This window comes from Manacus vitellinus, unplaced genomic scaffold (assembly GCF_001715985.3).
Source record: "Manacus vitellinus isolate BGI_N305 unplaced genomic scaffold, ASM171598v3 scaffold_5_pilon, whole genome shotgun sequence".
NCBI classification, from domain to species: Eukaryota; Metazoa; Chordata; class Aves; order Passeriformes; family Pipridae; genus Manacus; species Manacus vitellinus.
Genome location: NW_021940682.1, coordinates 462,230 through 475,145, shown reverse-complemented (window position 1 = coordinate 475,145; position 12,916 = coordinate 462,230).

Below are 12,916 nucleotides of genomic sequence, written 5' to 3'. Positions count from 1 at the left end.
TGGGGAATGACTGAACCATTAAAAAAATATCTATTACAGGAGACATGAACATTATGTTCCTGTGGTTCCTGAGATCATGGAAAGTGAAGCACTCCTGGAAATACAGGGCTGTTCAACTGCAGTCAACTTAGAATCTATTAAGCAAGAAAGGCATTCACCTGATAGATAGGTGGAGAAAACCACTCCTGTGAGCTGTTTGCATGAAGAGCCTCTGAGCAAGAGATCAACAAATATGCTTATTTACCTGAACTGTGCCACTAATGCCTTTTGATGCCTCTCTTCTCTGAGTACATGAAAGCTCTGGTCTTTTCCTGAAGGAGAAAATAGATGCTGTTGAGACAATTACCTGCAAAACTAATTGGGCACTGAGCTCTTTCTCAATTTTTGTCCTAAATTGGACTGATGCCAGCTCATACATTATTTTCATGATTTCAATTAAAACTGCTAAGATCCTACCTTTTAATTTTTCTTAATTTTTAACCAAATAAGACTAACTTATTAGTTTTACTATTATTGCTCTAGAACAAAGGGGAAAACACATCACCTTTGTAAGCTAGAAAACTAGCTGGAAAAATTTATTCTTCTCCTAATTAAAATAAAAATAAAAATGAAAATAAATCTCGAGTTTTAACCTAGTTTCTGGTCATCACTGAATACTTGCAGCTAATCCTACCAAGTCTGTAGTATTTACTACTGCACTAGCTCCTGTTTATCACACTGTTTTGTGTGAAACAGCTTGCAAGAGCATCTGCATGAAAATACCTATGCCTTCAGTACTTCTTGCCCTCAAAAATTTAGGGTATATAGTAATTTCTGGGAGAGAGTCAAACTAGGTAGAATGTACATATGATTTGTATCTGTAAGTACTTAGATAGATAGGTAGATAGATAGACAGCTAGATAGATAGATAGATAGATAGATGGATGGATGGATAGATAGATAGATAGATAGATAGATAGATAGATAGATAGATAGATAGATAGATAGATAGATAGATAGGAATCTAGGTAGAAAAGCAGTATCTCTGCTATGACTTATAGTATATGTTCATTTACCATCAGACATCAGAGTATCACACAGGCATACTCCCCCTGAAAGGCACCTCTGTAAAACAGACCTCCCCAGATCCAGGTCTCTCAGAAATCTTGTTTGATTTGTAAATGCAGTAGTCAGTTTATTATAAATCAATGTTTCCTATCTCTATGTAAGTATATTTCAAATTTTGGAAGGTATAAATCCAAGTAGTTTATATTATTCTTCCCTAACACACGCTGTCTGTGCTGTCATCTCACCTTTCAGATGGTAAGCCATTCCTAAAAACATACCATTCTTTCTGGTAGCCTTTCTAAAATATAATCCAGCCAGAAGCAACAAGTTTGGTGCAGCTATTAGTGGCTGAATTCTTTGGCTTGAGTTATGCAGAAGATATGATTAAATTATTATAATGACCACTTTTGGCCTCACAACAAAAATAACACAAAACAACATAACATACAACATTTAATTCCCTTTTTCCCCTTCCAAAGACCACAATTAGCTCAGAACTAACTTTTTTTTCCCTACAGAATGAAACCTAACAGTATATGCTGTGGTTACACCAACCCATGCCAATGAAGTAATCTTATTTGTTTCATCCCCGTAGTGATTGCACAGTATTTCTGGGAAGCTGAGCTCTTGGCTTACAAGTCAGGACCCACAAATGTTAATCTCACTGTTACATGAAGCTCTGTGCAACAATGTGGTGCTCAGAGTGTACAGGACTCGATGCTTGCAGGCTGGTTTACTTGCTGTGCTGCACCTTCCCTTCTACAGGGGAACACCAGCCAGTTTGGGCTGCTTTCAAGTCTTAGTCCAAGCGTGGCATAGCCAGGTATTTTGGGAGGAGTGCAAGAATATGGAATCTAAAACTCCTTGGGAGAAGGACACCTCTTCTCTGACAAACGAAACATAAAAGTCTACCAGCTTCACCCGGTTTCCTCACCATATTTTCTTGGTTTAGCTTTCATTAAGCCTGTTCATAGACTCAGAAAGTTGCTCTGCCTGGCATTATTTAGCATCAACAGTTTAATTCTTACAGCAGTTGTGCTACCTAGGGATTAAAATGGAATACTGTGCCTCAATGCAGGCTATGTGCACACTGCATCCGACATGGAAGCATTTTGGGAAACTCTGGAGAGAGAACCAAATATTGTAAAATGTTGTTAAAAGCAGCAAGCCAAGCTTTACTGAGCAAGTCAAAACTTAGCCCTTGTGTAGTGCAACTGGGTTACTTTATTCAAATAGCCAGGTTTGGATTGGGCAGAAATCATCCAAACTCCACTTCCTGGCCCAACACTTCCTAAGGACAAAATCTCACTGAGGCATTTGTCTCTTGATAAGACTGAAAAAGGTATCCCAGAAATTGCAATGCTGGGAGAATATTAAACAAACCCTTCACTCTCTCTTGAGTCCAGCTCCTCACTTACTCCAGGCACTGCAGTTACTAATCAATGACACTAATATCACAGTTAATCTTCATGATTTCAGCACTGCAGGCTCTCATTACAAATCTCTAGTGTGCATAGAGTGGCTGCAGAGGCATAAGATTAATAACAGTATAAGATAAAGACACAGGTGGTTATTTATTATAATTTGTCTTACCATGTGAATAAAACACCTCTTGCCAAAAGTAAATGCACACAGCAGTATGTTTATCTTGCAGCTGAATTCTCCTTTGCTAAATCTGATAATCAAAAACACCCCACAAGAGCATATTTAATACTAAATCTATACTACTGAATTTCCTACTTTAAACTGGGTGCTGACTGAAGGACTGCAGGAGAAGGTTAGGAGTTGAAATCTTACTTTTTGTAGCACCTTTGGATCCAACACAATCATTTATTTGACTGACAAACATGGACAACTCTTAGTTCACTTTTGTCCTTGGCGCTGAGAAAAAATAAGCTTTGCATAAGCTTTCAGGTTTATTTAGTCATGAGAATAGGTTTCCCTTATGACTGTTTATAAAGGAAAAGCTCTTCTTGCCATTCCTCCCTCAGTTTCCTGTGCCAGACCATTCCTGTTAACAGGATTTCTCAAGTAATACAAAATTTATTAGAGGCTGAGGGACTATACACATGCCTTTTACATGCAAAGGTGCTGGTGGATGCTATGCCTGATCAAACCAAAGATGATCAACCCACACCCTTAGGGAGGGCAAGGAAGAATTTTTTGTTTGAATCACAGTGAGAGAGAGACTTTCCTTTCTCTTGGAGAAGAAGATTGTTTCCCAGGTATCCAGATCAATGGGAAAATTCAGTGGGCAGCAGGTGAGAAAACAGAATCAAAAAAGGGAACTGTTAACCATTCCTTGTGTTAGCCGGTCAGATGCAAAGAAAGGAAAAACTATAACTTGGATACAAAGTCCTTCAAGGTGCCTACATATTAGAAATGGCAGATCAAGTTGCTCATTTACATCAAACAGAGCTTGTTTGCTCAGCGCTGACATACAGTATTAGTTGTGTGTCAGAAGAAGAAATTGTTAAACCCCCTTTCACCAGGAGTTTCCTAGTTAATTTTAAGTACATACATTAGATTAAGTCTTTCCTTGCAAATCATCCAGTTGGTTACAGACCTCTGTTGGTTCGATGACCTCTATGGAATATGTTGATAATTTGTTTACTTACCCCTTCCAAACAGTGTCAATACACCCAGAGTACCGTAATCCCAAATCTCTGTATATAATTTCTATTATACTTATAGATGCAGTTGGCAACATAGCAACTAGAAAGAGAAGCCATCTGCTGCCAGAGTCTAAACATTCAAACATTTTCTCATCAACTGATGAGAAAAGAGCACATCTCTCCAGTGATTACCTTGTTGTTATTAGCAAAGTCCAAGAACACCTGAAGCTTAGCAGATAAATTCAGGACAGATGGATCCTTTTTCTCATCCCTTTCATGAAATCCAGGATCAAATATTTTTAGTGTTTGGTAAGAAGGACTTTGTTATTCTTCCCCACCCTTTTCATTTTCACATGCTTCTCTGATTTCTTGGTTCTGGTGGGGACCAGGAGCAAGGGCAGGATGCTCTTATCTTTCCAACCTGACTAGAAAGGGAAATGTTAGAAATCTAATTAAAAGCATGTCCTCTGGAGATTTCCAGCCCAGTTTTGCAGATGCAGTTGTAGTTCAGAAAATTAACAAGACTTCTGGGCGCTTACTTGATGGGAAATATTTGGTTACTCTGCAACACTCATTAAAGAACCATGGAATAAGGTTGTTGGTGTGGATTAATGGAATCTATCAACCTACAATCTGTATTTTCAGCTCGGTTTTTGAGGTACAAGTACTCAACACACACTGATGTCCTCAAGTCTCACCATCACTTATTTTCTAAATTATCTAACCCCTAGAGAGTGGCACTCAAGTAAGTTATGCTTAAATAGACCCACCAGTGAGAGAAATTTCTCTTTCATTTCAATCACAGAAAGGGTGTTCAGCAGGCATTTAGCCTATGCCATTCAGCTTGGTTTTTCTACAGCTTTTACTGTCCCTTTTACTACTGCCAGCTTGAGTAGCTTGTTGCTTGGCTAGATTGTGCACAATAGGCCAACATACCTCCTCCCCCCTCTGTCTCCGGGAACCCAGACACTTTCCCCTTGGAGGAAGTGTCTCCAGGTCAAACAGCTCAGTGGTGATTGCAGTCTGTGGCTGCAGAGTACAGAGGGCACCTGCTAAACCCAGCATCAAATGGACTGGAGAATTTTGCCCTTATTTAGTGAAAAGAGGTTGGACACGCCTTGAACTGATGAGCTCAACTGAGTATACAGCAAATAGCCACGGGCATTTTCCAGGCTTTACTTAACACTCTAGATAGGTTTATTTTGTTGAAGCTGAGCCATTCTAAAGCCTTTTGACTTGGGATCTTGTGCACACATCAGATCTAAGTAGAGGAACGTGTGAAAGTGAAATCCATACAAATTATCTGTAAACAGATAGCGATGATTACAAAGTGATCCATGATTATTTAAGTGGATTCTCTAATGAATTCTTGCTTGACATAATTAACTCTATTTGTTATTCTGTCACACTACATTAGCTAGGCAGATGGTAGCTCATCCATTTTTGGAGCAGGATTTTTTATTATTTTCAAATTTATTTTTTTAAAACTAGTATGGAAGGTACATTACATGATAAATTACCCATATATTACCTTTTTTAATTGGTTGGCTAGATTGGTAGATCTAGCCAACACACGATTATTTCACTAATTAAATGTCGTACAGCTCTTCAAAAATCAGCAAACAGGCAGAATAATATACAACTCTATTTCTCCAGATTGCAACCCTATTCTGCTGTGTTTCTCTCATGACACAAGGGTGGGGAGAGGAGAGGATAGGAGAGGGGAGGGGAGGAGAGGAAGCAGGTGGTAGGTTGTCGGCAGCAGCTACGGGACCTCATTCCTGCAGCACTCCGCATACACTCATTTCTCCTTTATTATTTCCTGTTGGTAAACTGCCTTGCCAACTACAGCACACAGAGAGGGGAGCCAAAACTCTGAATATGAGGATGTGATTCAAAGAAATCCTTAAACAATATGTAAAGCACACTTTTATTACAGCCGGGGAGATGCCAAGGGGTTTTTCCCCCCTGTGCATTCGGCCGAGAAAAGAAACACAATGGCTTTTTATACATTTGGAAGAAGTGAGGTTCAAAAGTATCTGTCATACACACTCTTTACGAAGTCTGCTTTATCTAAATAGACATTTGGTTGCCTACCTCCTATTCTTACTGTTATAGAGTAGTTACACAGAGTTTTATCATTTCAAACAGCTTAGGTTTCTCCCCACCCCTCTTCTGTCTCCCTTGCAATGCTACGTGCTAAAAGTCTTTCCCACTTTCTTTTGTTTACGTAAGCCAGCTTTATCTTAATTGCCCACAATTTGGGCAGCAATCTTCTTTCAAGCAGTTACAATTTGCAAAGTCACATTAACATATCTAAATCCTCTAACATAGCTGATTTTTATTTTATTTTGTAGTGTCTTTATTTCAGATGCTGTCAGAGGATGCCACCTCTGAGCTCGGCATAATCAGTCAGTGAGATGGCCTAGCATTAAATGTCTCTCACAGTGGTCCCTAGCTACAACCAGCAATCTTAATTCTAGTGGGTCTGAATTAATTCTTTGCTCCTGTTGTTTTAAGTGGTTTGGACAGAGCAAGGTCTGTAGCAAAAAAAAAAGCCTTCTCTGTCAGTCCCTCCCTCCCCTGAGGAAGAGTAGGGCCTTTCCTAACAGGGCTCAGTGACCTTGTAGACTGAAATCCACTGAAGACTTTGCAAGCAAAACCTGCTATTTGTCTTACACGTTTTGTTGCAGCAATTCCAGTTCTCCATCTTATAAAGGTGATCTGATCTCTGTTCCCTGGGGCAATAACAGGTTCTCCAATGTCTTTCTTGGTTTAAGCTGCTTGAATCCCCCAATGTTAAATCCCAGCGTTATAATGCCAGTTCAAGATTATGCATAAGCCCCACAGAAATGAATCAGTAAAGATACATCCTGTTGACAGCTTTGAGTAAATTAAAAAAATAGTCACCTATTGTTTAACCTGTGGTGATATTGGCCAGATTATCCACTACCACTACTGCTGAGTTTCTGCTGGTTTTTTTTCTGTCTTCAACATACCTCTGAAATACTACCCACTGTAATTTTTGATTAAATAAACTTGCATAAGAGTAATTTCAAGAAAATGTAACTTCATGCTGTGACTGTAGGCAGTTTACAGCTTTTCCACTTCTCAAGACTGACTGAGAAAAACTTAGAACCTGAAGAGTCATGCAGAAATCACAGACTTCTCTGGGAAAAATTTGCCCTTCTAAAATTACTAAGACTGGGTTTGCAAACCCACTCTGCACTGCCACCTCGTGACACAGAGAAGGGCTGCTCAGGGCAGTTTGGCTTGTTGGGCTCAAATCCATCACGACAGCGACTGTGAAGCGATGGAGGGATATTCACTGTAAACACTTCTGATCAAACATTTCTTTGCATATTCTCATATTTTGAAGAAACAAGTCTTAAAGTGCTGCAAAGAAAAGCTCCATTTCTCAGTGCAGTATCATAAAAGGTTATCAGTAGTTACAGAGAGGCCTGCGGAGTTATCCTGGCTCGTCTTTCTGAAGTTGCTGTTAGATATAATTAATTTGCAAAATGAACCTCGGGAAAGTCACTTTTGACTGTGTCTGCCTCTCCAAAAGGTAGCTAATCCAATTTACATCTATTCAGAAACTTTCCTCAGCTGTTGCCTAATGCTGTGGAAATAAGAGTTCTCCAACCTCAGAGTTCTGTGTTCTTCCAAAAGCACTTCAGCTGCCTGCTCTGTGTCTGTCATGTGTCCAAGACACATCAATATATAGAAAATAGGGTTTTTTCTACTCATATTCCGAGACCCTGCTGCTCTTTGCAGAGCACACAAAACAGAGTGAGGTTTGTTCCTGATAGTTTTGTGGAAGGGTCAGAAGACAATATTATCCCTCTTTCCCCATGCACGTAGGGAGAATTCACTACCTTTTGTTTAAACTCTTTTCATCAGCTCAGCTTAGTTATTTTCTGACCTAAAGGAGATAATGAACATGACTTTTACCCAGTATTTAGAGAACTCACTCGGTTCACAGCAGGGTTGTGCTGCAGTTTCACTAAATAATTAGCACAAAACAGTGACACCAGAAGTCTAAGAGAACCACCCACACAAGGCAGGATCTTAATAATTTTTCTCAGATCTAATTCAAGATACAAAAGAGAAATTCACTTCTCTAATCCTCATGTAGAGGCAGTTTGTCTTCATTCTTTCAAAGAAAGCTATGCAAATCCACAAGAGTGCCCAAAACTAAAGAGCAAACCAATTCACAAGCAGGGGGAAAAAACACCTCACATTCCCAAATATCCAGTAACATAACAACCCCTATCAAATTTATTTTACTTAATAACTATTGCTCTATTGTTGGAATTTATTCTTGTTTTTTTAAGGAAGCTAAAATGTCTACTTCTGATTTGTGATAAGCTACACACCTAATGCTGGACAACACATTCTGTTAGGCAGCCAGATGATTAAGCAGTGACCATCACAACACTTCATTTTTGTGATATTTGCTCCCCAGTTATAGAAATGATCTAGTAATATTTTTTAACCACATTGGAGTATAATGAAACTCATATTCTTGCACTATCAATAAACAGGCTTAGAAAATTTAATTGAAAGATACTTTTAAACAGCAGATCGCTCTGCAGTGTATGAAATCAAAACTAGATTTTACTAGGAATGATCTTTGGGGGAAAAAGTATATGAGAGAAATTCTTTAGTTTCTATCTGAAATAAAATGACAGCAAAATAATTAAGGTTTGGCCTTTGGAAGGCCTTCCTTGGTAGAATCAGACTATACACTGAGATTATTATTAAATACATTTTAGGATACTCATTTCCCTATTATGATTCCAGTAATTACAGGAAATAAAAGTATTATTGATTAAATAGATTGAAATACTTTAATAGCTTCTCTTTCCGAGAACAGAATTCACCTAACCCTTCCTTTTTCATAATTCTTTGAATACATGTTGGCCATCTGTGCTCTAGAGAGAAAGATATTCTTGACTGTGATTAAAACACTCTTAAAATAAAGTAAAATAAGAACTGCAGGCCTGACATCATAGCTGCTGGAAGTAGAACACTTCTACTGAAAACCTCATGCCCTGTCCAGGCTGCTTCTATAACTCATCAGTGAAAACTATTTCTGGTCCAGCCTGACAAAGGAGTAGCCAGCTACCTGTTCTCTCTCACAAACAGACAGAAACTAAAAGTGTAGTTTCTCCAGGAAAAAAAAAAAAAAGCAAACAACAAAAACAAACTTAGGTTTAAGGCACAGGTATGGTGCTTGACAGTGCTTTATTACTTAGGTCTACAAATATGCAGAGCAGAATTCACAATTCAAATGTTTTATTCACGCTGCTTTTGGGACTACATCATCCCTTACACCTTACTCTTCATTGTCTTCAGTAGCTTCACACATAATGAAATTCCAACTACTCTTGGAACTATTGAGAGAAAAAAAAACACCCAGACCATCACTACTTTTATCCCTACAAAATCTCAAGGGGAATCACAATAAAAAACCCAAAGAAAACAACACTCAGCAATTCATCTTAATGATAACAGTTTCTCTTAGCAGAAACAATTCTTCTATAGCAGGTGAAAATGTAAAATTTGTGAGGCCTGCCCTGACATAAAACATGACTCAGTCCCTAGATTTATGTTCATCTATGTAGGTCCTGACATTTCTGGCATCTTAAGTTCAACATATCACACAAATTTGATAGTCTTAAGCAAGCAAAACCTCACGGTAGAGTTGGATAAAGTAACCACAATTTGTGATACTTCACTATATGGATGTCAGAACTATTGAGGATGGACAAAACCAGCTTACTGAGCAGTAAAATATAAACCACCTTTAAATCCTCTTGTAGCAAGAAGGCAAAGACAAAACTATTCAAAATTTATCTGAATTTTTGTTGTTTTACAGCAAAAGAAAACTCAACTCACACTCTAGGCAATGTTGACAATTTTAAACAAACAGAGCCATTAACACTTAAGTTCAACTCAAACAGTCCAGCAGCAACACCATAAATACAAAAAAAACCTGATTACAGTATCTCACAGTCCTCTACCCCTTCTTCAACTCTGTTTACAGTTCTGTGGAATTTTTCTTCACCTGAGGACTTGGAAGCAGAATCAGATTCCTGCAGCTGGATACTAAAGGGGACTCAGGAATACAAGATTATTCCACCCTTCATCTCAGCTTGCTGAGTCTCCCAGTATAGACAAATGATCTCTAACAGGTCTGTAGAGATCTCTAGCAGAACTTCTGCCAACTGCTATGACTAATTACAAAGAAATAGATTTCTTTTTTTTAATATGTCTTTCAGGTGTCCATGTTGGCTCCTAGCAAGTTTCTCAGCATTCCCTCCTGTTGTATAATACAATATTAAATAAGAAAATGACCACTGATTTGTGGAATATTTTGCAAACAACATTTTGCAGAGTTTTAAAAAGAAACCTCTATCTCTTGATAGCTAAATGAAACAGGGAAAGTCAGGAAAGTTTAAGAATAGTTCCAGTTTTTCAAAGGCTTTCCCTTGTCCTCAACATCCTTACTGATTCAACTTGGTTTGGGAGTGTAGTTTTCATCACAGAAGGCTTTTAAGTTTGGCTTTTGCTCAGTTTCTGTCTTCCATGTTAATTTTATGATCAGATATTTCCTTTTCCAACAATCAATGTTGTATTTTCAACTCAGATTTATTTTCAGCACTTGATGGTATGCCATCAGAAGTCCCCGTTTGTCCTCTCTTTCTGCTGGTGTTTGTCATCATCAGAAGACTACCTTCAAAGCTTTGAAAGTGCAAATGCAGAAACAAGTGCAGAGACAGAACATATCATGGTGCCACCATCTACAAGAAAAACGTGTTCTCAAATGATACTGGAGTTATAGTAGAATTCAAAGCAGGTCTATTTTAGTATTTTTCTGAGGAATGTTAAAGTAACACATGATGTAGGAAAAAAAACCCCACATAAGTCTGAATATTAACCAGACAATTTACGATGCACAAGTATTTTTTTTTTTAATAAAATACTGCTTTCATTTTTTCGGCCTTTGGGATATTATTGAATTCTGTCTCTTAAAAAATTACAATGATGCCATTCATGTCAGCATACCTTGAACAAATCCTGGTACAGATGGGCTTCTGTCAAACACTAAACTCAGGAGAATTTGGGACGTGGAACAGCTAAGACCCATTTTTACAGCTAAGACCCATTTTACAAACTATGTTAAAGCTTCCAAGCTGATGTCCATCACACTCATAGTAAGTAAAACCAAACCCTCCTCCAAAAATCTTAGGAAGAAAAATCATTTGCCTATTGGTTTTGACTAAGTGAAAGGACTTCATCCACCTTTTAATTTAAGCAAAAAAGTAATTCCGATGTAAACCTACTGTTGTGTCCCTTTAAGGAGCTTTAAGTTAACTTTAAGTTAACTTAAAGTCCCTTTAAGTTATCTAATCCCTTTTAGAAACAATTCTTTCTGTCTATATTCCCTAATGTTTTCCTTTGAGAAATTTACCATTATGTGCTTCAATTTTATTTTATTTTTTTTTTTCAACTAATATGGAGCCTCACAAATTATTCCCTGCTCAGAAGATTTTCTCCCTGGCATATCAAAGTGTGTATGGATTTTTCAAAGAAATGAAATACTGAAATAAATGAGATATTTAAATGCTAGTTTCCTGAGACACAGACACAACCTGTGTGGACATATTTCTAGTGTGTTCTGCTACATGTTCCAAAAGCTGCCAGGTTCACAGTGCTTGCTCATCACCCACAGTTTTAAATGTCAGAAAAATGGAGTATTTTTAGAAGTGACTAGCTGACTGGATGGATAAAAAGTGTTTGTCTGTGCTCTTTGGTCAGGTTTTCTTGTTACATACAGCAGTAATTATTACCTTGTGAAAGAGTCCTGGGCTGTACTCAGGGCCTCAGCAAGTGCAATGAGGGTGTTGCACAGAGGGCAAACCACATCAGACCCCTCCAGAAGAGTCCAGGCACCCAGATCAGAAAGGTCCAAGTCTTTAGAGGCAGAAGGCAGCCCAGATCCCACAGGCTGCTTCCTTATGAGAAAGAGCAAGACCCCAAGCCAAACGTCTTCCTGGAGGATGGAGAGCACACAGCACATATCCCAGCTAGCAGGCACACGGGGGGCCTTTGCCCATAGAACAATCACTGGGTTTAGGATCCTGTTTCCTGATTTTAGTCTTGATTTGGAGCATTTGGTTACAGAAAGCACTATCTTACCTTTTCAGGTATGTGTTGAGCACCTCTGGCATCTTTTACGTTCAGACGGAGCCAGTTTTCTCTCCTCCAGCTTTCAAAAAACCCCACTAAACTACTTTCCCCAGGCAAGGGGCAGCACATATGCAGGCTGCTGACCACACAGCTCCAGTTGTTGACACTTAATTTGCATAGTAATTCTCACAGTGATTACTCCTGAGAAACCCCTTCTTGGCACAAAGCTCCTCAGCAAAAATTAGCACCACGCCGACCTGGTGCTAAATGAGAATGTTTGAGAATGAAGTCAAATAAAATACCTGCTCTTCATGTACAGCAGCAAGAAGATATGGATAAAACAACAGGCTTCACAAGACATGTGTTTGCAAGAAACACTGAATTTAAATGTACCTGTAAAAGGTTTTTCTGTAGAACCAGTGTGAATAGTATTAAGACACAAAAGGTAGAAAAAAACAAAAGGTAAGATAACCACCTAGGAGCTCTGTAGCTCTCCCATTTTAATGCACTCATTTTAGACGACTTAAGTTATCACTTTGATATTGGTGAAAATTTTAGAGTTAATCCTTGTCTTGGTTTACTGACAATATGTTCCAAGAGGTGTGACCTCTGATGCAATAGAAACACACCTTCTATACAAAAGAAATGGTAGTTTCTTTCAGTCCTATTAATAATTTGACTCAATACATTTAAAATTGACTGTTTCTGACAAGATTTCACTACAGAAATGAAAAACAGTTGGGGAAAAATATTAGCTTTCTTTCAGAAGAAAATAGTCTTGCTTATCTATACCAACAATCCAGTCTTCTAGAAAACCATGTAATACTTCAGAAAATTGACATCTTGTCATATCTTTAGCAAGGCAAAAATACCTGAATCTTCTTTGCAATCTCATCTTTGTTTTGAAACAAAGGAATAAGAATTGCAAAATTGAGTAACGTTTAAATTTAAATCGTTGTTTCAATTTGAGTGATTAAATTTATATTCAAATGATTGTTTTACCCACTCCTAAACCCTACAAATAGGAATCTCTTATAGGAAATACCCTAGTGATT